At 43.4% G+C, this 24764-nt stretch overlaps 1 long non-coding RNA gene across 2 annotated transcripts in view; it reads right to left on the minus strand.

Moving 5' to 3' along the window:
• Positions 1-1898: 1898 nt before the first annotated feature.
• Positions 1899-24764, minus strand: part of LOC132674569 (uncharacterized) — a 112796-nt gene continuing 89930 nt past the window's right edge. The window contains exons 5-12 of one of the 2 annotated variants that reach the window (XR_014137342.1): positions 23546-23745; positions 22004-22126; positions 18571-18900; positions 16519-17142; positions 8693-8921; positions 3375-3513; positions 2543-2735; positions 1899-2430 (exon numbers count right to left, since the gene is read on the minus strand). This is a non-coding gene — a long non-coding RNA (uncharacterized LOC132674569). Of the gene's footprint in view, positions 2431-2542; positions 2736-3374; positions 3514-8692; positions 8922-16518; positions 17143-18570; positions 18901-22003; positions 23746-24764 lie in introns of both variants that reach the window. The other variant, XR_013552363.2, reaches the window with a different exon arrangement.

Below are 24764 nucleotides of genomic sequence, written 5' to 3' on the forward strand. Positions count from 1 at the left end.
AGATGAGGATAGTTTGCAGCCATCAATCCCATCTGTGATGTAGACAGCAAGACACAAAGACGTTATCTCAACGGGTTTATAAATGATACTTTAGCAAAAACTATTCTTATGTTGAGGAACCCCTGAACTGCTTACGGGGTGTAGGAAATGAGGAGTGAGACAGAGAAGCCTGGATGAACGTGGGGCAGATGTAGGAAAAGGGGCAAATGAGGTAGCACGGCATCTGCTCCATACGTGATCCAGCCAAGCCCAGGTCCCACTGCCAAGCAGGAAGCTGTGTGTAACATCACAAAAAGGAGTGACCCTTGTCTTGGTGAAGCCAACGGCAGACTGTCATCACAGACAGATGTACCTATCAGGGACCAGGTTCTCTGAACTCCCATCTCTCCACCCAGAGTCAGAGTCTAGAAGACACAGAAGCCCCATTCCTGTTGTGGCCCTGCCATGGGTCCCCGGCTGCTCTACTGTATGGCCTTTTGTCTCCTTGGGGCAGGTGAGTCCTGGTCAGAAAGGAAATCTTTGAGAAAGTGATCTTGTCCTCAGTTTTGTATCTTTATTTTACGGCAGCAATAACAGTCTCCTTGGCTCTGTCTCTGTATTTTCTTTCTCTCTCTGCAGGTCACACTGGTGCCAGGGTCATCCAGAGCCCAAGATACCAGGTTACCGGGATCGGAAAACAAGCGTCTCTGAGCTGTTCTCAGAATCTGAATCATGATGCCATGTACTGGTACCAACAGAAGCCGAACCAAGCCCCAAAGCTGCTGCTCTACTACTATGATTCAAACCTTTACACCGAAAAAGACACCTCTCATAACTTCAAAGCCAGCAGGACTAACTCTTCTTTCTGTTCCCTTGACATCCTCTTGGCTGGCTTCGAGGACACAGCAGTGTATCTCTGTGCCAGCAGCAAAGACACAGAGATAGGGTGTTACCTCTCCCCTGATCATAAACCTCTCTGTTTCCCAGATCCAAGATCCTTCAACAGACCACCCTCCCACCCTACAGCAATGGTAGGATGTGGGTTTATGGCTGTCGCCATCTCATCTCTACATAGAAGTTGGGCAGAAACCTACAAAAACCACTGACAGTTATGCCAAGAGTGCAAAAGTGGTTACATTAACCCAACATACAGTTTGTGTTATTTTCCCAGGATCACCTTAGTTGCCCATTCTGTTCTCTTCAGTAGGTAAATAGGGACTTTTTTTTAGGTAGTTTTTTTTTTTTTTTTTTAATATAAGTTGGAGGGGCACCTGGGTGACTCAGTCAGTTGAGCATCCAACTCTTAATTTCGGCTCAAGTCATGATCTCACGCTTCATGAGATTGAGCCCAGTGTCAGGCTCTGTGCTGACAGCTCAGAGCCTGCTTGGGATTTTCTCTCTTCCTCTCTCTCTGCCCCTCCCCTGCTTTCTCAGGCTCGCTCTCTCTCTCTCTCTCTCTCTCTCAAAATAAATAAGCTTAGAAAATAAATAATAAAATAAATAAATATACTTTGGAGACATAGAAATACGACAAGGGGCAGGACCAGGCAAGAGATGGCCTCACTGTCATGAATCCTTGCCCTAAGGGAAGAATGTGCCCTCAGAGGCATTGCTGCAATCTCATGGTTTTCTTATTGAGTAGGGAAAATTAGAACTGCTAAAAATTTGTGCCAGATTCAAAGATGAATGAATTGCCTAGGACATGAATTATTCACAATGCATTTAGCTATTTTGCATGATATAGATTTGCCTATAAACCACTTAAGTGGCACGTAGATAGGACACATATCAAAACCCAGCTGCTGTGCTTTAGAAGATATATTAAAATTACTAGATTTGCCCTATGTTTTTAATATTAATAAAAAATATCAAGTACTGCAGTTTGTTTGAAGCAAAAGGGATTTCTGGAACGTATTTGAACAGCTTTCTGAAAGCCAGTATGTATCTTATGGCCTTTAAGAGACTGAAGTATTCACGATAACCGATCGAAAAAATACATGTATCATCAGTGCAAGAAAGAACCAGCATCCGCCAGCTGCGAGATGCCCGCTTCAGAGGATAGGACAAAGTCCTCATTTTAATTCTGAAGAACACAAAGATATTCCTACCAAGCAGTGATTTATTACATCTCCTCATAGAGTCATCAACAATGCCATATGCTTCCAACTCTGTAATCAAGAGGCCAAGAGGTACCACCCAGTACCTGATTTGATAACTAAATGAAATTCAGAGAATCTAACCACTGTCATCCGGGCCACCCACCGTCACTACAGTGTTCTGCTTTTCCTCTCTCTTTTGCTCACCACCGTCCGTACTCTGTTCCTCACAAGTGTATCTCTATGCTTCTACCTACATTTCAAAACTTTCTTCTGTAAAATGAGATGTTGGGGTCAGATCTCTTTCTTCATTTGTGGCTCCACGATGAGGCTTAAGAAATTGATGCATCTTGAGCTAAACAACAAAATAATCCAACCCAGGGGCAGGTTAGAGCTTCTTTAGGCAATGTAAATACACAACATCCACTTGAATAAAGGGAGGCGAGGAATAAGGAGCAAAGACTCACCCCATTCCAGGCTCAGATAACAGCTGAGGCCTCGAGACTGAAGATGAAGTCCTGCTCCTGGTGACCATCTGATCCTCATACCCAGCCGGGGGAGGAGGAGGTGGAAGGGGGTGGGATTTGCTGTAGCGAAGCAGAGCAGCAGAGAATCCCCTTGTTCTCTAGCAGGTATGGTCGCCCAAAGTGCGAGGGCACGCTTAGGGAAGGAGAAAATGAAAATCTTTGGAGAATCTGATAGAAAAAACCGGAAAACATGCACAAGGGAATGTTGGATGCTCTGGGAGTTTAAAGAGAGTTGGGGAGCAAGCGTGAATGTTGTATTTTATTTTATTTTATTTTATTTTATTTTATTTTATTTTATTTTATCATTTCATTTCACTTCACTTCATTTCATTTCACTTCACTGTGGCCGGAACACCTAACATGAGATCTACCCTCTTAAAATCTTGTGTAATGTGGTGTGTGCATACAATGGTATGTTATTTAGCCTTAAAAGAGAACAAAATCCTGCCGTACATGACCTTGAGGACATTATGCTGAGTGAACTAAGCCGGTCACAGAAGGACAGGCACTGGATGATCCCACTTATACAGGAAGGAGGGCTTTCTTTCTGGGCTCATGGCTCATCCCAGCCTCAGCCTTCTTTGATCTCTCCCACTTATGCTCAGGGCTTTCATTTCCCAACAGCCAAATGAGGACATCTTGTAAGAGCAGAACCTTGTGAAGATCCAGTGCCATCAGATGGATTTACAGGCACCAACTGTTTCCTGGAACTGACAGTTCCTTCAGCACAGATGACTACTGACTGTGACCCCTATCGAGGCCCCACACCCACCTAAGAAAGAAGCATTATTTCAGGTCCTCCAAGAAGTAGATGCCAAGGCGGGTCAGTCATGCAGGAGACGTAGCGGAGAAAATGGGACAAAAGATGGAGGAGGCTGGGAGGCCGTCAGGTCGCGGTGTGGATCCGACCCCTGTAAGGAGAGAGGGAAGGAAGAAGGAAAAGAGGAAGAAAAAGGGAGGGAAGAGGCAGGAAGTAAAGTAGGTCTTGGGCTACAGCACAATTCCAAGCAAATCTCAGCCAGGCTGGAGGGTCCTTAGGTCAAAGCAGAGCTATGCAGCTCTGTGACTTCCCTCCCCCCATGGACGGAAACTCTGCATCAAGCCTCCAGAGCTGGGGCTAGGGACACTGGCCCACTTCTTCTGGAAGGACACCGTTGCGCTCTGAGGGGTCGCTGGGTGGGGTGGTAAGCCCTGGTCTTTTTGACTCGCGTCTCCCACTGTGGAACCTCCACGCTATGAGCAGGCCAGAATGAGGAAGATTGGGGCCTAGCAGTCTTGGCCTGCTGTTTCTGGAATAGAGGGTCTACCCCACGAGTGGGCGCTGGGTGGAGAAAGGGAGCCCAGACCCCTGAGCTGCAGTTGCTATGGAAAAGAGTTTCTGCATCACGGAGCTGGTGGGGATGAGAATTGCTGGCAGCCCGTGCCTCCTCAGGAAAAACTGCGGGAGCCCTGTGTCCTCCTCGACCACATCTGCAGAGCATAGAGCGTCCATCACCCTGAGCTTAGGTTGATGCAGGAGGCAGAGAGGCTCAAATGCCATCGAGTCTCACTGGCCCCACTGAGATTTCAATTTTCTCCAAGAAGTGTTTCTTCATTCGCCGTATGCTCTTGGGACAATGTTCAGAGGCTTTAAATGGTTGTGGTTTTTTAAACTTTATTTATTTTTGAGAGAGAGACCACAACTGGGGGAGGAACAGAGAGGAAAGGAGAGAGAGAGAGAATCCCAAGCAGGCTCCGCGCTGTCAGCACAGAGCCTGAGGCAGAGCTCGAACTCACGAACTGTGAGATCATGGCCTGAGCCGCAATCGAGAGTCAGACACTTAACCAACCGAGCCACCCAGGTGCCCTTTAAATCATTGTTTCTAACTTTTCAGAAGTTAGGTTTGTTTGTTTTTTTTTTCCTCTGGGAAGAGGGTATTCAAATCTCGTGCTGCCATTCCAGAAGCGCATCTCACCCCCAGTAAAACTGTACGTGAACAGGTGGCCAGCCCTGGGCTGTCAGTTACCACCTCTTGCTCTAAGCAAATTTTGTCCTACTGCAAAAGCATGGCCACTCTGGGGATGCTGGTGACTCATTTCTGGGGTTCGTCTCTGGTGCTTCTTAAAGTTTCATCTCACACAGACACGGGTTCCTGTTAGGACGAAACTTCATTATGATCCCTCTGAACATTTCCGGGGTTCTTTGGGTATCTTCCACCTCCCTGGTCGTCCTCCTCGTGAGTTCCACTTGCTGTGTTGCCTCTAACATTCAACCTCTGTCTCGTCAACTCAGAAAATTTGCCATGCTCAGTGTCTCCCCCTCGCCATCTGCAGACATCGTCCTATTCCTTCTTGCTTTAGAAAAATCCCAGTCCTGAGCTGCCTGTTTTCCAGCGACCGAGTACTGTTCTTTCATCCACTTTGTGTCTTTGTGAAGACCCACTTTGTGTCTTCACTTGTACAGAGCAGCACACACAAGACGCTTGGGTTCTGTGAAGTGATCACGTCACAGAGTAGCTGGTAACGTGGGGGAGGCAAAGCCTCAGAGAAAGCCACCTGCCTCTCTTTGGTCCTGATGCTGCCATGTGCCTCATATTCACCTGCCCGTGGTCCTTTGTCCCCTGAGCGCAGGTAAGCCCCTTCTCTGAACTCCTCAGCCCCCCACCCCCCAGCTCTCAGCCTTTGGTTCCTGTCACCAGACTCCCTCCGGGGCTAAGCCTCCAACTTCAGTCTGCTTGCTTCACAGGCCCCCTCGATGCAGAAGTCACCCAGACTCCAGGACACCTGGTCAAAGGAAAAGGACAGAGAGCAACAATGTACTGTGTCCCGATAAAAGGACACAGTTATGTTTTCTGGTATCAGCAGATCCCGGCAAAAGAGTTCAAGTTCTTGATTTCTTTCCAGAATGAAATCGATAAAACAGGGATGCACAAGGAGGGATTTTCAGCTAGGTGTCCCCGAAACTCACCCTCTCGTCTAGAGATCCAGACTACGGAGCTGCAGGATTCAGCCATGTATCTGTGCAAGCAGTGAATCCGCAGTGTTAAATATTAGCTAATCTTAATACACAAACATCCTGGGCCCAGCTAAGGAAGCAGCTGGCATATTAGGGTGGAAGGAAATAACAGAAACTAACTACAGCTAGCTTAAGCCAAATGGGAATTTATCACAAGGCTACGTGTATGTCCTATAGAACCCAAAACAAGAACACAGCAATTTCTCAGGAACAAACTGGAATGAAATCTTTGGGACCGTGACATGGCTGATTCGACAACTCTTATTTCTTTTTCCACCTTTTTGGCCCCATTGTTCTCCCCATTAGTAGAAATTGTCGTTTCCAGTTTTTTGATCTCATAGAGCAAAAGACTATAGATCGAGATGTCGGTCTTCCAGGCACGTTGGGAAGGACCAACTTGACTTTCTCTCTTGTAAGACCACAAAGCCTAAAAACAGAAAACAAACTGATCCTGTTTTAGTTAAGAACATGCTCTTGGAAAATTCAACGTTAGCCAAGGGGGTCAGTTGGAACAACATGGCATCTGGAGGCCTATCACTCTGGCCTTATGGATCAAAGATTTCAAAGACAGGAATTCTCCAGTTAGGGGCAGGACACCCAATGGGTGTCCATCACAAAAAAGTAGTGCCAATAACAGAGAACCTAGGAAAAAAGAAGGAATGTGAAAGGGGATCAAGATCCTTAGTTTGTCAGACCATATGAAGACTCTGGTTAATTTGTTTTTAAGGAGTTAAATCCAGGTAATACAAAAAGCACATTAATTTTCAGTATGACAATTCAAACCTAAGTCACTAATTAGTAGGAGCTAATTCTATGGAGCTGAGGGAGGGGACAGATTAACCTCAGCGGGAAAACACCTGATGTGCAGACAATTGAAAATTGATGTGCAGACAATTGAAAATCCCCAGTTATGTGATCCAAATTGTACTGAGGGACAATGCATTCAACACCAATGGGAGTAAAGGAGATATTATGGCGTCAACTGTACCTTGGAAGGTTATTGCAGGTACATAGAACAGACATAGAATTCAAAATACGTCTGTTAAAATTTGATGATCCATCCCGTTTATAAAACTGTTTATTTCCCCACCACCTACCACTCAGCTTTAGAGAAGTTTATATATTCTCTCTAGTCATGTCTGTTCTTATTTCAGTATAAGCTGAACCTGGTTTTCTTACCCCCAGAAGTCCAAATTTACTTCATCTCTCAAACAAACATCATTCTGACCCTTTGAAACAGAAGCTCTCAACTTCCTGGTGTATCCAATGTTATGGCTTCTAATTTCAGGTTCTCTTTCCAGCACTCAAATGTGAGTCCTCCTTAGTGTCCATTTCTGTTCCTCTCTAAGTAACAACACGCAATCTATCACCCACACCTTTGCTTTCATCACAGAGGAATCATTGCTTCGGGGGCCTCTTCAGCTTTTTCATGGAATAGTCCCATTCTTATGAAACTATTCTCCTAAATATTAAAACTATAAACTTGCTGGATCGAAGGCTTATTTTCATTCCTCTGCCTACTTGATCTTTTTGAAGCATTTGACAATATTGACTGTCCCCTAAATCCTGGAAACTTCTTTTCCCTCGACGTCACTCACCTCACTTTCAATTAGATTTCAATTTCCCACCTCTTCTTTTTTGTACATGGAGTTTCCAGAACTTAAGTCTATCCATTAGTTATTCCTAGTCCTAGGAAAATTCTTGTTCTATTTAAGTTTTAACATTCTAATCTAACTCATTAAGAGGTTTTCTCTTTTGTTAGTTTGGGATATTCAAAATGTCTACTCAAAGGGATTGAAACTGTTGTCTGAAACAACTTCTTTCTTCGGTATCACCCGAGGAACAGGTTACACAGGTATATTCTAGGACAGGATCAGAATTTCGAGTCAAAATTTCCAGAAGTGGGTTATAGGAATACATTTCATCTTATCAAGCCCCTGGTGGGGTTTTGAGAACTTCTGCCAATCTTTATAAGATTGGTAAAATAGCAACTCTAGCACGGTGCTCCATCATTTTCTTCTTGTTCTTACTATTCTTACTCTCTTCTCCCCTTTTCCTCTTCCTCTTGTGCCTTCCTCGAACTTCTCTTTTCCTAAGAATGCTCAAGTGGGTTTGGAGCCTGTTTACATCATCCATGTACCAAAATAAACATGAGGTCATACGTTTGGACCAATGATCCCCTCTGTGGAAGGTGCCCTGAGACTGTGGGTGTTCCCAGGGACTGTGATTTCATGGCTAGATTCTACCTTGTGGGGCTAAGGGAACCCAAAACTTCCATTACTCTCTGCTGCTGTCCATTAGAAACCATTGCTGGGGAAGCTTGTCCTGCCAGTGATCTTGCCTTGGACACCTGGGGGCAAGTGAGCTTGGGAGTGTGTGGGAATTTGTGTAGAAGATGTTTTCCCAGGCCCACTCTCTATGGCTTCCGTCTTCTCCCACAGGACACACAGACCCGGCAGTCAGCCAGATCCCCAGCCACGGGATCACAAAGATGGACAGAAGGGAATCTGAGATGTGATCCAATTTCTGGTCATATACTTGTTTACTGGTGCCCACAGACTCTGAAGCAAGAGATGGAATTTCTGATTTCCTTCCGATACCAAAACACTGCAGCTGAGTTGGGATGCCCAAGGAACGACTTTCGGTTGAAAGACCCAATGGGACATATTCTATCCTAAGACCCATCCTGCCGCAGAGCGGGGGGACTCAGCTGTAATCGCCATGCTGGTGGCATTGGAATAGTGCAGGTGAACCAGTTCTGTCCAGCGTGCAAACTCACTGGCTCTTCTCCTCTCCCCTGAGCTCTAGGGAGGCATTTGAAAAGGCCACTTCTCAGTCTTGTGCTTCAGAAGAAAGAAAGAGGCAGGTGGATAGTTGTGGCTCCATGTGCAAGCGGGAGAGGGCAAGGCTACAAATTAGCTCTTAAATTATCATAGTGGGCATGCCATGCTTCAGGACATGGGCTTCGGAAATGCCTAAAAAGAACACAGAATTGGGTAGTCTGTGGATCTCAAATTCAGAATAAAGCCCCCATTCCCTCCCCCAAACTTTTTTGAACTACAGAAACTGGATATTTGAAGTTGATATTAACTTACCAAAACTCTAAGAAATTACTACTGATTTTATCTCAAACGCGACCCCTCGGAAGACTCTTTCCCTCTACAGACACGAATGACTTCCTTGTTTGTGGAACAACAGAATGTTGACTGCTAGAGATTTATTCTCCTCCCTTTGTCACAGATCTGCCTCCCCCACAAGACTGACTGTCTCTCCAGGGCAGTGATTCAACGGGGAATAACGTGAGGGAACAGCAACCACAAACCTCTAGAAAGGAAGGAAACAGGAGAAACACTGATTAGTAATCCCCATTCAGAGACTCTTCAGGAAAGTCAAGTCTCAAATCCAGGGGATCATGGAGTTTGACTCTGTGATTTCGTACACTCAGTGGGTCCCTTCTCTCTCTTGGAGATCTTGGATCCACAGACAGTGGAAAGAGAGTCAGGATACCTGCTTCCTAATCCAAACTCTGGCTTTTTTTTTTAAACTGTAAGGTGTTGGCAAGTGCCCTCTTAGCTCTATGATTCAGTTTTCTCCTCTTTAAAATTAGAAACTCGCACCGTTTGCTCTCCAAGATTTGACATGAGTATGACTCAGGATATATCTCCACGTTTCTCACACGTGTGACCACCGGGGATGTCGCTACCATCTGGCAATAACTGAGGAAACTGTAAGTGTAGCTAACACAGATCCAGGGAAGATCTGGTTGGAAGGGGCATTCTAGATCATCCCTGTATGCCCCAGCATTGATGTAGTCTTGAAATGAGGTCATGACCAAAAAATGGTCAATTATTTCCTCCCATCCCCCCTACTGCTGCCCGATGACAATAAAGGCGAGCGTCAGAGAGTCGACCATGTAGAGCAGTCAAGCGCTCTGGGCTCCCAAGACAGCCCTGGTTCAGGCTTGCTGTTCTGGCAAAATTATTAATAGCATGCTCTTTCACATATTAACGGGTCCCGGTTCAGAGTGTAAACTAAGAAAGCTACTGTTGATGATGACACAAACCATAACATCTCTGTGCTGAAAGAGATGTGTAATAAAATTGTTTATTACTATTGTAGTGAATTTTGTTATAGAAAATGTTATTCAGACTTATAGCTCAAACTATGAGGCAGACTTCACCCAGGGGGACTGCCGCAACGGGGAACTGTGGTAGGGGAGACGTATTGGTCTCAACTCCAACTCCAAGCAGGAAAAGTGAGTTTATAGCCAAGAAGCAGGGAGGGGGAGTGGAACTGGATGGAGAATTACGAAAAGGAGACGTCAGGGTAAGGGAGGATTCTGGCTAGACTATCCTAGCAGAACTCTTGCTGAACGCCCTCCAGGATGATCAGAAATCATCTGGGGGATAGTTGTCAGGGATAGGAATTTGGTATTACATCAAGAGCACTCAGATATTGAAGGTATGCTGGCTAACCACCTTAGCAGGATTCTGACTAAAATTAGACTCTTGAGGACTGCCCAAGAATGGGACCAAACAGAAAAAGGGGAGAATGGACTCTTGAGATACAGAATGGACAGAATTTTAACTCTTATCCATTATAGGAGATGAAGGAGACTAAAAATAACAGAGTAAGAATAAAAAGACGGTCAACAAATCTAGAAATCAAAGATGAAAGAGAATGTTCAATAAAAGGTCATTTTGAAATAAGAAACATTTGAAGCATCCACATGAATATCCTTAAAACTAAAAGAAACTCCTTTTCTCTCTTTCCCTGGCCAGTGGCCTTGCCCAATACCACCTCACACTTCAAGGCTTACACATACACATTCTAATGCACACACATACCCATGCCTAGGAAGACATCCACGCAGAGGTACATGTCGGCTTTTCCTCCCCAGCAGAGGGCACCACCAGATTTAAAAAGCAGTCTAATTGGCTTTATTTTCATTAACAATTTTGTCTTATTACCACCCCCATTTAACTAACTTGTTATATCCAACAAGAATACTGTTCTGGAGAAGTAGAAGCTAATCCATATTTCCACTTTTACTATTAAGGGACATATAATTGCCAATTAGAGTTTCTCAGGGAGCCAATGCATCAAAATAATAAAATATCTAAGTCTAAATTTAACAAAAGAAATCAAAAAGTTGTACACTGAAAAGTGCAAAACATTGCTTGAAAGAAATTAAAGACCCAAATAAATGGAAAGATATACCATGATCATTGATTGAAAGACTTAATAATTTTCGGATGGCAAAATTCGCCAGCTGATCTACAGATTCAACTAAATCCCTATCAAATTCCAGAATTCCAGCTATCTTTCTTCCCCCAGAAATTGACAAGTAAATGCTAAAATTCAGATGAAAGTCTAAGGTACCAAAATTAGCCAAAGCATTTTTAAAAAGAAGAAAGGTGTTAGATAATTCATACTTGCCTATTTTTTTTAACTTTTTAATGTTTTTTTTTTTAATTTATTTTTGAGAGAGGCAGTGACAGAATGAGAGTGGTTAAGGGAAGAGAGAGAGGGAGACACAGAATCTGAAGCAGGCTCCATGCTCTGAGCTGTCAGCACAGAGCCTGATGCGGGGCTCAAACTCACGAGCTGTGAGACCATGACCCAAGCTGCCTTCGGACACTCAACCGACTGAGCCACCCAGGCATCCCAGTACTTGCCTGTTTCAAAACTTACTGTGAAACTACAGAAATCAATACAGTGTTGTATTGGAAGAGAATACACATTGATCAATGAAACAGAATCAAGAGTCCTCAAATAAAGCCACACCTTTATGGGGAATTGATTTTAGATAGGAGTGCCAAAACAATTGAATTGAGAAAGAATAGTCTTTTTAACAAACGGTGCTGAGGAAACTGGATATCCAGTGCAAAAGAATGAATTTGCATGACTTCCTCATACCACATATAAAAATTAACTCAACATTGATCAAAGACCTAAATGTAAGAGCTAAAAGTATAAAATTCTTGGAAGAAAACACAAGTGTAAATCCTCCTGACCATGGGATAGGTGATGATTTCTTAAATATGACACCAAAACACAGGCAACCAAGATTAATTGGACTTCAAACTTAAAAAATATTTAAGCTTCAGGGCACTTGGGTAGCTCAGTCGGTTAAGCGTCTGACTTCAGCTCAGGTCATGATCTCGTGGTTCATGGGTTCGAGCCCCATGTTGGGCTCTGTACTGACAGCTCAGAGCCTGGAACCTGCTTCAGATTCTGGGTCTCCCTCTATCTCTGCCCCTCCCCCACTTGTGCTATCTCTCTCTCTCTCTCTCTCTGTCAAAAATAAATATACATAAAAAAATTTGGGCTTCGAAGAACACTCTCAAGAAAGCTTAAGTCACCCCCCAAAATAAGATAAATATTTGCAAATCATGTACCTTGCAAGGGACTTGCATCCAGAAAAATCTTGAAAATTATATATTCTGGATACAAGTCCCTTATTTGGGTATTATTCATAATCGCCAAAAAATGGAAACAATTTGAATGTTCATCAATTGGTCAATTAACAAAATGTGGTGTATGCATACAATGGAACATTATTCGATCATAAAAAGGAATGGAGCTCTGATACATGCTGTAACATAGATGAACCTTGAAAAAAATGCTATGTGAAAGAAGCTAAGCACAAAAAGGCGCATAAGATTCCATTTATATAAAAGTCCAGAAGAGGTAAACCTCAGAGACAAAAAGTAGACTAACGGTTGCCATGGGCTGCAGAAAGGAGTGAATGCACAGTGACTTCTAATTGGTACAGGGTTTCTTTGGGGATGATGACAGTGTTCCGGAATCACATGGCATTATTGTTTGCACCAGTTAACAAACACTAAAAGCCATTGAATTTTACATTTTGAAATGGTGAATTTTACGGTACATGAATTACTATCTCAATTAAAAAAAAGATCTGGAAGCTGAACTTAAAAAGATTCAAATATTGTAGGTTGAATGTCAGGGGGAAAAGCATATTTTCAAGAGATACCCTCGTGAATAGAGGAACGTGTTGTATAATTTGCATTGTGTACCAACTTGTTTGATGAATTTGTGAATCTTCTAAAATTATAAAACATTTTATAAACTTCTCAGTAAATGCACTCTTTAAGTGGCCAAAGAAATTAACTGACTATGAGGTACATAATAATATAGATGAGTCTCAAATAATTACAGTGTTGGAAATAAGCCAGACACAAACAAAAACATACTATTTTATTCCATTTATATGAACAACTAGAAAATGCAAGCAAATCTATATTGACAGAAAGCAGATCGGTGGTTGCCTAGGGATGGGACAGGTGTGGGAAGGATCGGGAGGGAAGGATTAAAACGTGATAGAAAGAAACTTTTTGGGGTGATGGATATGTTCACTATCCTGATTGTGGTGATGGTCCCCTGTTATCATACATACATCAAAACTTTTTAAATGTGTGCAGTTGATTTGTATGTCAATTATACCTCAATAAAGCTGTTTTTAATTGGGTTGTAATTGACATAAAACATTATGTAAGCTTAAGATGTACAGTATATTGATTGGATACATTTATATATCATAGCATGATTATCACCATTGTGCTCCTTAACACCTCTATCACGTCACCTAATTACTATTTCTTTTTGTGGTGAACACAATTAAGATCCAGTGTCTTAGCCACTTTGAAGTTTATAATAGTAATAACAGGAAAGAGAATCCAAAAGTGTTCGACCAAGTGTCTAAGCCAATAATTTACCTGCTTGGACAGATGAGTGAACTTAAATGGCATTTTCTATTCTGCATTAATTTTTGCTACTGACCTGTCTGTAGTTTAGCCAATTTTTACCCTCTTAAGAAGTGCTCTCTCAGTTGAAGGCAGGGACACATTATGAGGGCTTTAAATTAGAGGAAATGAGGCTTTAGCCCCTGGGATGAATTTTTAGCCTTTGCATGCTCCACGGGGAGGGAAGAGACCTACAGTTTTGCCAGAAGAGCCAAGTTTGAAGGTCTGGAAGTTTGACCAGGTAAGTTCCACATGCCAAAGGCGATTACATACGCTGTAGCGGTCGTCCCGCAGCCTCCAGAGCTGCTGAGCTGGGTGTTGGCCCTGCCACCGTCGACCATAGTCTCACCATGACTCTTCGGGACACCAGGACCACTGCATTGTAACTCCTCACATCCCAACACACAATTTATTGCTTGCATTCATTGACTCTCATTATGATGACTGATTGGTAGGGAAGACCAAAGGGGAAAGGTTTGGTCTGGAACATGCAGTAATGAACAGGAGACTCAACACGTCTCCAAAGGCAAGGGGGAAAAAAGCAAAACATGAACTATGGGGACCTCATCAAGATAAAATCTTCTGCCCTGCAAAGGAAACAATCAACAAAAGTAAAAGGCAACCGATGGAATGGGAGAAGATATTTGCAAATGACGTATCAGATAAAGGGTTAGTATCCAAAATCTATAAAAAACTCACCAAACTCAACACCCAAAAAACAAATAATCCAGTGGAGGAATGGGCAGAAGAGATGAATAGACACTTTTCCAAAGGAGACATCCAGAGGGCCAACAGACACGTGAAAAGATGCTCAACATCACTCATCATCAGCGAAATGCAAATCAAAACCACATTGAGATACCACCTCACATCAGTCAGAGTGGCTAAAAATAACAACTCAGGAAATAACAGATGTTGGCGAGGATGCGGAGGATTGGGAACCCTCTTGCACTGTTGGTGGGAATGCAAACTGGGGCAGCTGCTCTGGAAAACAGTGTGGAGGTTTCTCAAAAAATTAAAAATAGAATTACCCTACAACCCAGCAATAGCACTACTAGGAATTTATCCAAAGGATACAGGAGTGCTGATGCATAGGGGCACTTGTACCCCAATGTTTATAGCAGTGCTTTCAACAACAGCCAAATTATGGAAAGAGCCTAAATGTCCAACAACTGGTGAATGGATAAAGAATATATGGTTTATCAATTTGACAATAAATTTCATATCCAAAAAAGGCATAAATACAAAAAAAAGAATATGTGGTTATATATACAATGGAATACTATTTGGCAATGAGAAAGAATGAAATCTGCCATTTGCAGCAAAGTGGATGGAACTGTAGGGTATTATTCTAAGTGAAATAAGTCAGTCAGAGAAAGACAGATATCATAGGTTTTCACTCATATGTAGAACTTGAGAAACTTAACAGAAGACCATGGGGGAAGGGAAAGAGAAAAAGTAGTTTCAAACAGAGAGGGAGGCAAACCATACGAGACTCTTAAATACAGAGAACAAACTGAGGGTTGATGGGGGAGTAGGGGAGAGAGGAAAATGGGTGATGGGCACTGAGGAAGGCACTTGTTGGGATGAGCACCGGGTGTTGCATGTAAGCAATGAATCATGGGAATCTAGCCCCGAAGCCAAGAGCGCACTGTATACACTGTATGTTAGCTAACTTGACAATAAATTATATTTAAAAAAAAAAGGGGGGGGGAATGGTGAGTCACCTGCTCCTTATCTAACCCCTTCTATTGGGTTTGAGCCAAGAGAGAGGGAAAACTGGTAACTAGCAGCTGACGGAACCGTTCACAAGTTCCTTGGTGAGATTCTGCACACAGGCAGAGCTTCCTTTGAGCCCTAAGTAACAAGGACACCTCATCGATGAGGAGGAGACAACTCATTCCCCCACATCTGTGTCAACTCCACCACTGCCCTAGCTGACTGAGGATAAGTGTCTAACAGCACCCAGGAAGAGACCCTTCAGACTGGGCGTGGGTGTTTAGTGTGGGGCATTTTCATCAATAGCATTAGTGAACAACAGGAGTATCTCCAAGAAAAATCACTGAGGTGCTTCTAAGTGGTGATGGCAGCTGTATTTTGATTCAAGTGTACATTTTGGGAAGCCTACTAACTACTTACCAAAATAATGGAGACCCTTTGAGGGAGGACTTGGGACCCTGCTGTCAATAAGAGAAGGTCATAAACCACTGTGATTTGGACACTAAACATTAAGATGATCTTATTCATTACTCAAAGCCTGGAGTATCCTAGGTATACAGATTTTATCTCCTCATCAATACAGGGAGCCTGTACATTCTGATAGGGTGGGCTGTGCCTTACTCTTCCTTTCACTATGCCTAGAACAAAGAAGGTTTTCACATAATTTTTATTTAACCGTGCAGGTTAGGAAAGAAGGACAGAAGAATGGAAGGAAGGAAGATCCCTCAAAATCAGGCATCCCATCCATGATTAAGGAGAATAATGCAGATAGATAAATAGAATCGGGGGACACAAGGTCAGAGGGAGAGCTAATGACTCTTCTTTGAATTGCTTACATCAAAAATTCAGGCAGAACAACAAAAGATGAGAAAAGTGAGTGGAGCACCTGGGTGGCTCCGTCCGTTAAGCGTCTGGCTCTTGATTATGGCTCAGGTCATGATCTCATGGTTTGTGAGATCGAGCCCCGCATCGGGCTCTGCGCTGACAGCATGGAGCCTGCTTGGGATTCTTTCTCTCCCTCTCTCTCTGCCTGTCCCCCTACTCACACACTCTCTCTCAAAATAAATAAATAAACATTTGTTTTTGAAAAAGAAAAAGAAAACTGAGTTATAAACCATAAGACAAGGTTCCCTGAAGATGTTTGCAACCATTGCTTAGCTGAGGGGGAGGAGGAAAGAAGGAACCAGAATCAAATCGTTTCCTGCCTCTAATTTTTTTCCCAGCAACCCTGGCTTCCACTTCCGTGTTTCTCAACGTGTGTAACTAGACATCACACCTGGTCACTGCCTCTACTCAACAACAGAAAATGAAGGGATGATATGAGCCAATGAAAGAAAATAAAGGAACTCAAGATAAGAAGTAGAGAGGGGAGTGGTAAAAATGTTTCGGAAGGCCAGGGGACCAATCACGAAGGTGTTTATCACTCCACATACCTGCGCAACGCTGTCCCCGTAGTAACACATACTAGGCCAGGATGTGTTTACAGTAAAGAAAAAAAGATGTCTCATTCAAGTGACGTACAAGATTAAGTCCAGAGACAACAGGCTCCCCGGAAATGGTGACTTCACAGGAAGACCCGCCTCAGACGAGGGGGCTTTGAAGTCTAACTCCCTGGGCTAATACAGTGAGCATCCCTCCTGGGCCATGCCTGTGGGTCCTCTTCATGCCTTCTCTGCCATGCACACCAGACTCCTCTGCTGGGTAGTTTTCTGGCTCCTGCGGGCAGGTGAGCTCTGGGCTAACGGATCAGCATCACTGGGCTTTGTGGCTCTCTGTGTCTCAAATAGGCCCTGGACCTTCATGTTGCCCAAAGATTTTCTGAAAGATTTTCCGATTTTTTTGACATCTAAATGAAAACAAATAATTGCCTCATGGCACGAAAAGCAAAATTCATGTGAGTTTTCACTCGAACACGGGAGACTTAAAAGATACTCGCACTCGCCTCGGGTTGCTGCATTGCCAAGCACTCACTTCCTCTGCCATTATGACCCTGTCTCATGTAACCTCTTCTCCTCCAAGGTCCCATGAATGCTGGTGTCACCCAGAACCCAGAACACCTGGTCAGAGGGACAGGACAAGAAGCAACGCTGAGATGCAGCCCAGAGAAAGAACACGATTATGTTTACTGGTATCAGCAGCTCCCGGGAGAAGGTCTGAAATTCATGGTTTACCTCCAGAAGGAAAATATCATAGATGACTCCGGAATGCCGACAAAACGCTTTTCTGCTGAATTTCCCAAAGAGGGACCCAGCGTCTTAAAGATCCGGCTGGCAGAGTTGGGAGACTCTGCAGTGTACTTCTGTGCCAGCTCCTTACCCACATCAATGCAGAGTCCCATCCTGTCAATGCAGGAACACCCTCCAGGCCCTGCCCCAGAAACAGCCACGGGCTGGGGAAGGGAAGGGCGCGTGTAGTTGGATTAATGAACATATTCGCTAGAAAGCATTTTGCAGGGCGAGCATGGAAATAGGGGATGGTGGTGGAAGTATCACGAGACATCCCAGCCCATGCTCAGGAACTAAGACTGTCACCAGAAAAAGGTAAAGATTTTTAAAACCGGACATGATTTTTCAGGTTAGATATTTAGGGAGCAAAAGTTCTCTTTTCTTCACTTTATACTCTATTTCAAGTTCTCTATTGCAAGCTTTAAATAGAGAATTTCATTTAATCATCTAAGACAATCAGACAAAGGAAATATTTTTGTCTTTTGCAACATGAGCAAAAAGCAAATGCGGTTTCACGAGTTCATTTTTCTTCCGCAAGCTCAAAAGAGAGAGGAAAGATACAAACCCAGGTTGTCTGGCTCAGGGTGCAGTGAGCCAATCGGAGAGAGACTCTGGCCGCACCCTTGGCCCTGCCCGCCCACTCAGGCAGGCTGAACACAGTTTGGGGAGGGAGGTCCCAGGGGGTGCAAATGCTTCAGGTCCCCTGTCTGTCTCCTCATCTGCAAAGTTAGAGACCCCGTCCAGAATACCTCTGGGATCCTTTCCAATTATCCATTCCAGCCTTCTGACAACTTCTGCATTTTAAGCCAGGGGGATCCCCAGAGCTAAGTTTCTATCCTCATTTGTCTTCCAACAGGTGCTTAGCACTCCAGGGAGCCCCCTCTCCCATCATGGGTCACCAGGTGATCTGCTGTGTGGCTCTTTGTCTCCTCAGAGCAGGTGAGTCCTGGGGTCAGGGAGCAAATTCCTGTCCCAAAGGTGCTAAGCTCCAGATCTAAGTCCTTCTACCCATGACAGCAGCATTAGGCACCCTCCTGGGCTATGTTTCTAGAGCCTCTCTTTCTTCTATAGGCACAGCAGATGGTAGAATCACTCAGACCCCAAAATACCTGATCAGAGAGGAAGGACAAGGCGTGACTCTGGAATGTGAACAGGATTTTGATCACGACTCCATGTACTGGTACCGACAGGACCCAGGGCAAGGGCTGAGACTGCTTTACCGCTCACAAGTAGTAACTGATGTTCAGAAAGAAGACATACCTGAAGGCTACAGTGTCTCTCGAGACAAGAAGCCATTCTTTCCTCTCACTGTGACATCGACGAAAAAGAACCAGACAGCTCTGTGTCTCTGTGCCAGCAGTAGAGACACAGTGAAGTACAGCCACCTCCTCTCTACGCAGAAGTGCGTCTCAAGCCCTGCTTCCCCACCAGGTGGCAGGGTCTTTCTGTGTTCAGTGCCCTCACCTCCCTGCTTCCACTTTCACCAGACGCTCAAAGCAGCTGCTGCCATTAACGTGCTTCGCGGAATGACAAGACACCTCAGTGATCCACTAAGTTGGTTTTTGAAATTACGTCTATATCTTTTTGTATCTGTATCAGAGAGGGACAGAACAGAGAGAGGGAGAGAAAGTAGGAGGAGGAGGACGGGGGTGGGGAGGCGGAAAGAGAATAGACAAAAGAAAAAAGATGTTAATTTTACATCCTGGCTCTTCTTACCAAATACTAGAAAACACGAATGAACAGAAAATTGTCTCTTCCTTCAGAATAATAAAAGCCAAGGAGGGAGAAAGAGGAATAGAAGACAAAGTGGTCAAGTTTCATATAATGTGTGTTTTAATCAGAGATGTCAGTGGGCTATGGGAAGTAACATGGCAGATTTTGGTGACACCAGGAAGGGCTTCAAAGAGAATGCAAAACCATGAGATGAAACTTCAACGATGAGTAGAATTTCATGAGGTAGAAAAGCACCAACAGTGACAGGCTTAGGGAACTGGCAGGAGGGAGTGATGAGCTAAAGTCAGGAGTGAAGATGGTCACCTCCACCCCCAGAACATGGCAACAGGAGATGATTTGGAGGAACGAGTGGAGCGAGGGTGTTAAGAGAGTTGAGTTTCTATTTCCAGTGGGCCTTCTTTGGATACCTGCATAGAAATACCTAGTAAGCCCCTGTAAATGTACACCTGGCACTTGAGAGAGACAGTTGGACTTGAGAGAAATATTTGCATGATTAATCATCAGACAGGAGGTCAGTATTAGTTTACAAATGCTCTTTATGTTGTCTGTATGGTTTCTCCCTCTGTGGTCTGACAAAAATCTATCAAATTAAAAGGCTAATGGTGTTAGTTCTTAGGACTTCATTTGTTTACAAATATTTATTTGATCACATAATTCCGCTTGCAGAAATGAATGACAGTTTATATTGTTCAGACTGTCCCTTCCATTGCATGTAACTAAAAATGCTGGATGAAATATATTCTTAATTATTCTTGGAAGCAGTTAAGAACCTTAGTCTGTTCTCCTGAAAGGCCCTGTATTTCCCAGGACAAGCAATTTCTGGGAAGATGTGGGGAGTCCCTGACCATTACATATAAGCCTGGGCTTCATGCATTTTATTTGGTTTCATTTCTGAATTGTTAACCTTGGATTTCTTCTCTCATGTATTCTGTGGAAGCTTGCCTCACACAGAAGCCAAAATACTGAGGAAACAGAAATGGGAAAGAGACACTAACCTACGAATAGGATTTACAACCCTGAAATATGGTGTGATGAACACTAGCCCTCATTGCAACTAATGTCCTTGGACCATAGTAAAGAAACCATCCGAAACGGGATGGATCTAAGATGCTTTACTTTGTCCAGACCATGTTCATTGATACCTTCCGACAATAATTTCCTGAGCAGGCTGATACAGTCATGGACCAGTAGGAGACACAGCCCCTGGAGTTTGCTCCTCCATGGGTACAAACCATATTCCAGAGGTGATAGAATGGGGTGAGGTTATCTGTCCAATGAAAGAAAGGAAATTAAAGGGAGGACAGTAGGAGACAGACAATCTCGCTTTTCTTTATTATCTTGGATACAACTTGAAAGGATACAGATTTCCTCCTGTCAGTTGACAAATTTAGAAAACAAAGACTTAACAGGATTTTAAAACATCCACTCTAAAACTATTGAACCATTTACCTTTTCAGAGTGATCTTGATACTAAAAAGAACTGCTTAGCTGTGATGTTTCATAATAATTCCTATTATTATTATTATTTCCTCCATTCCCATGACCAAATTGTAAGAGTTATTACATGAAATGGAAGTCAAAAAGTAAAAATATCACTAGGTCTTTCCTTAGCAAGTTTTGAGGAGCCATTATGCCTATTAATGAGGAAGGGCAATTTATATAAAAGTATAATCAAAGAGCTGTAGCATTTCTTGGGAACAGTAAACATAATTTCTGAATTTAAAAATATACTGGAAGCAATCAAAAGTAAATTAGGCTAGCCAGAAAACCAATTTTCTAATTGTATGCACACTCAGGGAATATTCCAGGATTCTGAGGAAATAGAAAAGGATATGGGAGAAAAATAACATCACAACAGCTTTATTCATGATGACTTCAAATGGAAAAACACCCCAACATCTATCAATAATGCAATAGATAAATAGTGCGACATTTATACACTAGAATAAAATATAGCAAAAGAATCAAATATTATTTGCCAAATCATGGCTGAATCTCATCGACCTAACGTCGAACAAAGAGTGCATAGCGTATAAAGTTAAGGTAGTGGCTGCATGTGGAGGCATTTTTAATTTTCTTAGAGGGAAGCATGAGAGAGGTTTCTGGGGTTCCAAAAATGTCCTATATCTTGATCTGGCTGGTAGTTATCCGAGTGCATTCATTCTGAAATTCAAGAAGCTGTACACTTAAGATTTGTGCAGTCTACTATATGGATTATATATCTCCCTTTAAAAGCTTAGAAAAACAACCACTGCCACCACCCCAAAATGTACTGACTTAAAACACATATATAGTCTCTCTCATGGTTCTGTGGGTTGAATGGGCTCTTCTAGGCAGTGCCCACTTGGGGGTTGTCATGTAATGACAGACAGATAGTCACTGGGGCTGGAGATACTTGAAGGCTCAGCCAGGCTGGACATCCCAGGTGGCTTCCTGATGCCCATGTCTGATACCTCACCTGGGATGGCTGGAGCAGCTGTAGACCACCCAGCATGTCTCTTTTCTCCACAGAGCCCTTCAATGTGGTTAGGTAGGTTTCGTCACCGCACGGTGGCCTCGGGGTAGTTAAAACTATTACATACTGGCTGGTTTCCCCAAGAGTGAGCATTCAAGAGACCCAGGTGGAATCTATAAAGCCACATATGAAAATCATACAGTGTCCCTTCCCCCACATTCAAGTCAGCCCAGATCTTTACAGGAATGGGAATGCTGGGAAGGATGGTTCTTCTGGGTGCCATCTTTGAGAAGTAGCTACCAGAATGTAATAAATTGGTACTGCTAATCCTGTTCCTCACTGCTTTTAGACCAATGATGACTTCAGAGTATAATGACAGCTACTTCATTTGCAAATATTTTTCTTGAGGTCAACTCTAATCAAGAGCTATAACACAAAGTTCTGGGAAATGCATTTCTTCCACAGTTCAGTTGATGATGAGTATGAAACACCATAGATATATACCTGATGGCTGCTGGTCCTCAAGAAGAGTAGAAAGAGTTTCTTCTGATCCAGGGGCCTCCAGACACTTCATCCCTTATACATCATAATGTTGTGCAGACGTAATACATTACAAGGCACATTCACCTACTCTTTGCAGAAAAAGTACAGTTATGGTGAAAAGCGGCCTCATCATAATGCGGTCTGCCCCCACCATGAAAAAAATACAGCCACAAGAGCATGTCAGATGCCCTTTAATACATACATCAGTATTTTGCACATAGTAATCTTTAGTACACAATATTATATTCACTATGATAAAAATCTATGTCACTATGCTACAAACATAATTTGTTGGATCAAGCCTAATCCCACCTTCCTTAGTTACTCACTCCAGATATACAGAACTAAATATTCATGAAGCAAAACTGGGAGGTTGTTATAAGAATAAAAGTATAATGTTTTGGAGAAAAATCTTCAGTTTCTTTGAAATTGCTATACATTTCTAAGCACGAGCCATTTAAATAAATATTCCAGCATGTTCAAAGCAGAAATAATTCCCTAAATCTCCTACAACCTATTTCCATTGGCCAGTACTTAGCCTATGACCTGTAACATGGGGAAATAGCTGTAAACAAATTATCCTCGTAGGCTTCACAGTGATTTACACAGAGATGTGCAAACTACGATAAATAGCTATGTTTAGTATTAAGACCATCCATATGACGGCGACCAGCATGAGATAGTCGTGAAAGAAATACTTCATTTAGAAGATGAGAAATTGTCTTTATCATCAGTATGAAGAAACATTGAACTTATAGTCTAGAATTTCTGATGCTCACTCATGATTGTTTATCACCACGATTGTTAGTGACTAACAATCATCAGTTGTCTGACTTACTTTGAGGATATGTTACAGAAGTAAAGAATAGGCGATAATTCCTTTTAATGCACAAACACACAGCTTTTTTCATGAGTAAAGCTAAGAAACTTCTTTAAGTCCATTCAATGATCTGGGTCTTAGCGCATGTTCTATAAAGTTAGGAGTAGAATTAGAACATCTGAGGCCCCTTTCAGCTCTTTGATGGATCCTGCATCACTGGAAAAAAACATCACCACGAGAGGGCAGATTGGAGCATCTTCAGGAATATGTAAGCAGTGGTCCATCCTTCTAGGGGTGGAGAAAGGGAGAATAAGATACAGTGAGAGAGGTGTGATATGAGGCCAGTATCTGAAGATGCTCATGCTTCTGCTGCTCCTGGGGCCCAGTATGAGCCTTACAATCTGAGTAGTTGGGGCAAGTGTGTGTGTGTGTCTGGGTGTGTGTGTGTGTGTGTGTGTAATGGCATGAGTGGAGCAGTAGGCAGAGGTTGTGGATTATTTTATGCAGATCAAAATGAGGGGGGACATTCTTGCTCTCTGGAGGTATGAAGGGAAAGGTGAGAAGTCACCAGGCAAGGGAGGTGGGGGATTATGGTCCTAGGGGGTCTAACAGGAAGATTTCACAGAACAGCAGGAATCTCTGGGTGCTGTGAGTTTTCTGCCTGTGGTACAGGCCTCCTTCACCTCTTTGACCTCTGTGTCAGCAGGTTCTGGGCTTGGTGCTCTCGTCTCTCAGGATCCAAGGACAGCTGTCTGTAAGAGTGGAACCTCTGTGATGATCAAGTGCCATTCGGTGGGCATTCAAGCCACAACTGTGTTTTGGTATCGTCAGTTCCCGGAACAGGGTCTCACGCTGATGGCAACTTCTAATGTGGACTCCAAAGCTGCATATGAACAAGGTTTCTCTGAGACCGAGTTTTCCATTAGCCATCCAAATACAACATTTTCATCTCTGACGGTGATGAGTGTGAAACCTGCAGACAGCAGCCTCTACTTCTGCAGTGCTAGTAACACAGCGCTGGGCAGAGACCAGAGACCCAGACAAGAACCCTATCAACAGCCACCCTCTTCCCCACCTCACCGAACTCCTGGAGCCTTGTGGAAGGAATTGTGGAGAGAAAAAAACCACAGCTTTTCTGACTGAGACATCTGTGAGCTTGTGTGTGTGTGTGTGTGTGTGTGTGTGTGAGAAAGAGAGAGAGAGAGAGAATATCTGAGTATGGAGTTGTTTCATAACTAGCAAGATGGAAACAGAGCTGGGCCTATAAAGTGGCCAAGCTACATAGAAATGTCCCTGGGCTAAAAGCTATAAAACCTAGGTATTTTTCCTGACTGTCCAACACACACACACACACACACACACACACACACACACACTCCACAGAGGCACAACACTGCCCAGCAATGGAGACATCACTGGGAGAACTTCACAGGCTTCTAGGAAGTCAGGGTTCCTTAAGTCTCCCATATCCTTGGATGCGCCCATTCTGAGCGTCCATTTCCTATCTTATACATGAAAGACTTTCCAGGTTATGAGTCTACTGGCTCTGTAATTCAACGTCCCACAAACATAATTTCCAGAAGTAGTTTACAGGAGTCTCAAGCCAGTGGCTACAGCACATGCCCTACCTCAGGCATGGCAGTGAGCAGTTGATAGGCTCCTACCTATCACAACCTCCTACCACTGTGGTCGCTCCTCCATTCTGGAATATGGAAAGCAGTCTGACTACTTCTGACTGACCAATGTCCATTTAAAACTTTCCCTAAATATCCGAGTGTCATCTGTAATCTACTCTCTGGTGCCATTTAAAAAAATCAACTAAGGGGGTACCTGGGTAGCTCAGTCGGTTAAGCATCCAACTTCAGCTTGGGTCATGATCTCACAGTTTGTGAGTTCGATCCC

The sequence above is a fragment of the Panthera onca genome, chromosome A2, assembly GCF_046562875.1.
Source record: "Panthera onca isolate mPanOnc1 chromosome A2, mPanOnc1 haplotype 2, whole genome shotgun sequence".
In the NCBI taxonomy this organism is placed as follows: Eukaryota; Metazoa; Chordata; class Mammalia; order Carnivora; family Felidae; genus Panthera; species Panthera onca.